A 6,129-nucleotide genomic window follows, 5' to 3' on the forward strand; every position below is an offset into this window, starting at 1 on the left:
ACAAATGCATTTAAAACATTTAAAACAGCATTTTTCTTTTTGTCTCCAAGAGTGTGTTAATGTCACAATATAAAACAGAATAATTTTAAAGACTTTAAGAAATTCAAACATTTTGAAAATGTCCAGCTCCTTAAAATCTCCAAAGCCACTCAACTATGGGCTTTTGAAACAACAATAACAACAACAAGAAGGTACACTCTTTTTCCAAGCTGGAAGGCCCAGGGCATGTTTTCAAGTAGGTCAAGGCAAACTCACAATCCACAAGCTCACTCAAGATGTGGTCTCCCTAGGGCTTAAGCTTATGCATACTTGCATCTCCTGCATTAGGACACTAGATAGATCCCAGATCAAAGACTGGTTCATAGTGGAGGTTTAAATAGTTTGCACATTCTTATTAGTGACTGCACAACATTGAGTCTAATGTGCCTTTGAACTACTGGCAATGTTTTCTCCTTCAGTGCTGGTCTCCATCAGTGTGGGAATGATGGTGGGTTTGAAGAAAGGTTCAAGAAAATATAGTTACTGAGAAGGGAAGAGTATAATACGCATAACAAAGTTTCTTGTGCCTTAGTTCACAATACTGTGTCTAAGTGGTGGCTGAGAACACCCAAGGGAACTCACCAGCTAGACTAAACTTTTGCTGAAAAGTCCTAGCTGCTGTGGTCCTAGCCACATAAAATCACCAACTCAGTTCCCAGGAAAGAGATCTTCAAGGCAGAAATGGAATTATGAGAATTTATCACCTTATCCTTTGACATTCACAGTCACCTTGTTCAGATAACCCAGAGGCTTTCCCTGCTCAGCAAGGCCATGGGAAGCCAAAGGGGAAACAGAGCTGCCTTTGTCACCAAGCCTGAGCCAGCATGGACCATTAACCAGAGCAGCTGCTGCTCCCCTTCAGAGGCACTGACTTCTACCTTCCCTCCCTCCTGCCTTCTCCCTCCCTCCTGCACCTCCCTTCTGCCTGTCCCCTCCCTCCTGCTTCCTCCCTTCCTCCTGCCTGTCCCCTCCCTCCTGCCTGTCCCCTCCCTCCTGCCCCCTCCCTCCTGCTTGTCCCCTCCCTCCCTCCTGCCAATCCCTCCTGACCCTGCCCCTCCCTCCTGCTCCTCCATTCCTCCTGTCCCCTCCCTCCCCCGCCCCTCCCTCTTACCCCCTTCCTCCCTCCTGCCCTCTCCCTTCTGTCCCCTCCCTCTCTCCTGGCCCCTCCTTCCCTCCTGTACTTCCCTCCTGCCCCCCTCCTTCCTATTGCCCCTCCCTTCCTCCTGCCCCTCCCTCCTGCATCCTCCCTCCCTCCCTCCTTTACAGGTAACTGTATGAGTACTTCTTCCCACTAGACCTCCAGTGCAGTCTCCTTACTCATATTCTCACAATGATGACTTCTTCAGATGCACTGAAATGTTGAAGTCACTTTTGTTGAAGTCATATTTTCCTTTGTCAACCAAAACTGTCTGTTTTCCTCTCCTTCCTTCATTTGCCTCTTCCAGTGGCTTTTTGTTCTATCTTATTGCCTCTGTCCATTTTCTAAAATTGTTTTCCTTCCTCCCCCACCTTACCCTGCTCCTTCCCTTCCCCTCTCTCCTTCACTCTCTCCTTCCCTCTTCTCCCTTCTCTTCCTTCTTGTATGCCATCTTTGTCAAGCATTGGTGTCATGCATATGATTTGGGGCACACACACACACACACACACACACACACACACACACACACGCACACACACACACCTTGCATGTATGCTGGCTTTACCCACAGCACAACCCTTGCAGAGAAGGAATAGAATAAAAGAATCAACACAGGCAATGTAATTAGATATGCACAAGACAGAGGGCAGTGAAAGGAGACCTTCTAGTAGGTGGGGGAAATGAGAGGATGGGCTGTTAGGCCAGCTGGAACCTTGTAAGAAGAATGGATACTGTGTCCACCTTGCCCAGTGTGTGTAGGAAGCTTCAAGTTTCAATGTATTGATGAACTATCCAACTGAGTGATCCAGGGATGGGATAAGGATGTTATAAATGCCTATCCAGGCAGTAAGGCCTTGGTAGGGACTGGAGTAAGGAATGTTGATGACTGCAGCAAAGCTAGGCTGCCAGAGAGAAGGGAGAGCAGGCAGGATTAGGACTTCCAGGGGATGGCACTGGATGCTTAGATTCTAGCTTCATTTCTGTTGCTGTGACAAATGCCCTGGCCAGAAGCAGCTTCAGGAGAAAAGAGTTTATTTGTCATATGAACAATCTCAGGTTATAGTTAATCATTCTGGGGACATCAAGGCAGGGACTTAAGAGGCTGGACACACCACATACACAGTCAAGAGCCAAGAGGAACAAATGTATTCATGGGGCCTGCTTGCTACTTCTGCTCCCTAGAGCTTTCTTCTGTCTCATGTCTTTCCCATCTTGATTAAGTATAGACGTGCACATGGGCCACTGTGGACTCTGTAATTCCTTGTTAATGCTCTCTTCCCAGATAGTTCTAGGTCATGTCAAGACCATGGTTAAAACTAATCAGCACAGAGAAGGCTGTGGGTGATGTTGGATTTGTATTTGGGATAAATGAGCCCATGGGTCTACTACAGTGAGGATACTCGAGCCTTCCTTGTGTTCTGTCCTTTCAGTCCCAGGACTGGCTGAGTAGACCTGATTCTGTTTTGCTATGGTCACAAATGCCAGGCCTCCATTTTGCTGCTAGATTCTTGGGGGTATCCTTTTATCTTGTCTACTCCTTTTGATCCAGAAGGCTTTCCAGGAAGCTGAAACTCAGTACTCACTGCCTTCCATAGCATAGTGAGTAGGGCCTGGGTTCTAGCTCCTGGCTCATGCACTACTCACTTCTGTCCTCCAGGGAGAATAGGACATTCTTAGATCTTGTCCTTTCCCTCCACACTGTGCACCTTCCTGTCTGGAGCCACTATGAGATGTCACATGTCTGTAATAAACCATAAGTCTGAATCAGAGATAGAAAACAGGCAGGAGGCCCCAGGTCCAGCATAAAATTTTCTCAGTTTTCATATCACTATTCCAACTTCTCTTCTTACCCTCTTCCTCCTCCTTTGCTTCTTCTTCTTCTTCTTCTTCTTCTTCTTCTTCTTCTTCTTCTTCTTCTTCTTCTTCTTCTTCTTCTTCTTCCTCCTCCTCCTCCTCCTCCTCCTCCTCCTCCTCCTTCTCCTCCTCCTCTTCTTTTTCTGGGACAGGTTTTCTCTATGTAGCCCTGGTTGTCTTGGCACTCATCTTGTAGACCAGGTGAGGTATAAAGAGTTCTGTCGAGCCATCTTGGTTCCCGGACTCCGCCAAAAGTAGTCTGCACAGGTGAGAGTGTGCACTACAGAGGCTAGCAGGTTCTGGGACAGGTGGGAGACACAGAGCTTCTGGGGCAGCACCCTTTTTGGGCTCCAGACATCCGGCCACCTTCCAGGCCAGAGGACAGGTGTCCGCCCGGCCTGGGAGGCTTTTGCCTCAGGATCGGCGGGAGCCATCTTGGTTCCGGGACTTGGCCAAAAGTAGTCTGCATAGGTGAGAGTGCAGACTACAGAAGCTAACAGCTTCTGTGACAGGCCAAAGCAACACAGCTTCTGGGAAAGGTCCTGTTTTGGGCCTTCATCTTCAGCCAGGAGGAGGTCCAAATGCCAGATATCTGTACACCTTCCCTGTAAGAGGAGAGCTTGCCTGCAGAGAGTACTGACCACTGAAACTCAGAGGAGAGAGCTAGTCTCCCAGGTCTACTGATAGAGGGTAACAGAATCACGAGAGGAACAATCTCTAAACAAAGACAACTATAACAACTAACTCCAGGGATTACCAAATGGCGAAAGGTAAACGTAAGAATCTTACTAACAGAAACTAAGACCACTCACCATCATCAGAACCCAGCACTCCCACTTCGCCCAGTCCAGGGCACCCCAACACATGAAAAGCTAGACCCGGATTTAAAAGCATATCTCATGATGAGGGTAGAGGACATCAAGAAGGTCTTTAATAACTCACTTGAAGAAATACAGTAGAACACTGCTAAACAGGTAGAAGACATTAAAGAGGAAGCACAAAAATCCCTTAAAGAATTGCAGGAAAACACAACCAAACAGGTGATGGAATTGAAAAAAAAACCATCCATAAAAAGGGAAGTAAACACAATAAAGAAAACCCAAAGTGAGGCAACACTGGAGATAGAAACCCTAGGGAAGAAATCTGGAACCATAGATGCAAGCATCAGCAACAGAATACAAGAGATGGAAGAGAGAATCTCAGGTGCAGATGATTCCATAGAGAACATCAGCACAACAATCAAAGAATATGGAAAATGCAAAAAGATTCTAACTCAAAACATCCAGGAAACGCAGGACACAATGAGAAGGCCAAACCTATGGATAATAGGAGTAGATGAGAATGAAGATTTTCAACTCAAAGGACCAGCAAATATATTCAACAAAATTATAGAGGAAAACTTCCCAAATCTAAAGAAAGAGATGCCCATGAACATACAAGAAACCTACAGAACTCCAAATAGACTGGACCAGAAAAGTAATTCCTCCTGACACATAATAATCAGAACAACAAATGCACTAAATAAAGAGAGAATACTAAAGGCAGTAAGGGAAAAAGGTCAAGTAACATATAAAGGCAAGACTATCAGAATTACTCCAGATTTTCACCGGAGACTATGAAAGCCAGAAGAGCCTGGACAGATGTTATACAGACACTAAGAGAACAGAAATTCCAGCCCAGGCTACTATACCCAGCCAAACTCTCAATTACAATAGATGGAGAAACCAAAATATTCCACGACAAAACCAAATTCACACATTATCTTTCCACGAATCCAGCCCTTCAAAGGATAAAACAGAAAAAAAAATACAAGGATGGAAACCACGTCCTAGAAAAAGCAAGAAGGTAATCCCTCAACAAACCTAAAAGAAGACAGCCACAAGGACAGAATGCCAACTTTAACAACAAAAATAACAGGAAGCAACAATTACTTTTCCTTAATATCTATTAATATAAATGGACTCAACTCCCCAATAAAAAGATATAGACTAACAGACTGGCTACACAAACAGGACCCAACATTCTGCTGCTTACAGGAAACCCATCTCAGGGAAAAAGACAGACACTACCTCAGAGTGAAAGGCTGGAAAACAATTTTCCAAGCAAATGGTATGAAGAAACAAGCTGGAGTAGCCATTCTAAAATCTAAAAAAATCGACTTCCAACCCAAGGTAATCAAAAAAGACAAAGAGGGGCACTTCATACTCATCAAAGGTAAAATCCTACAAGAGGAACTCTCAATTCTGATATCTATGCTCCAAATACAAGGGCAGCCACATTCATTAAAGAAATTTTAGTAAAGCTCAAAGCACACATTGCACCTCACACAATAATAGTGGGAGACTTCAACACACCACTTTCACCAATGGACAGATCATGGAAACAGAAACTAAACAGGGACACAGTGAAACTAACAGAAGTTATGAAACAAATGGACTTAACAGATATCTACAGAACATTTTATCCCAAAACAAAAGGATTTACCTTCTTCTTAGCACCTCATGGTACCTTCTCCAAAATTGACCACATAATTGGTCACAAAACGAGCCTCAACATATACAAAAATATTGAAATTGTCCCATGCATCCTATCAGATCACCATGGACTAAGGCTGATCTTTAATAACAAAATAAATAATAGAAAGCCAACATTCACGTGGAAACTGAACAACACTCTTCTCAATGATACCTTGGTCAAGGAAGGAATAAAGAAAGAAATTAAAGACTTTTTGGAGTTTAATGAAAATTAAGCCACAATATACCTAAACTTATGGGACACAATGAAAGCACATCTAAGAGGAAAACTCATAGCTCTGAGTGCCTCCAAAAAGAAACTAGAGAGAGCACACATTAGCAGCTTGAGAACACACCTAAAAGCTCTAGAACAAAAGGAAGCAAATTCACCCAAGAGGAGTAGACGGCAGGAAATAATCAAACTCATGGGCGAAATCAACCAAGTGGAAACAAGAACTATTTAAAGAATCAACTAATCAAGGAGCTGGTTCTTTGAGAAAATCAACAAGATAGATAAACCCTTGGCCAGACTCACTAGAGGGCACAGGGAAAGCATCCTAATTAACAAAATCAGAACTGAAAAGG

The sequence above is a fragment of the Mus musculus genome, chromosome 3 (assembly GCF_000001635.26).
Source record: "Mus musculus strain C57BL/6J chromosome 3, GRCm38.p6 C57BL/6J".
Taxonomy (NCBI): domain Eukaryota; kingdom Metazoa; phylum Chordata; class Mammalia; order Rodentia; family Muridae; genus Mus; species Mus musculus.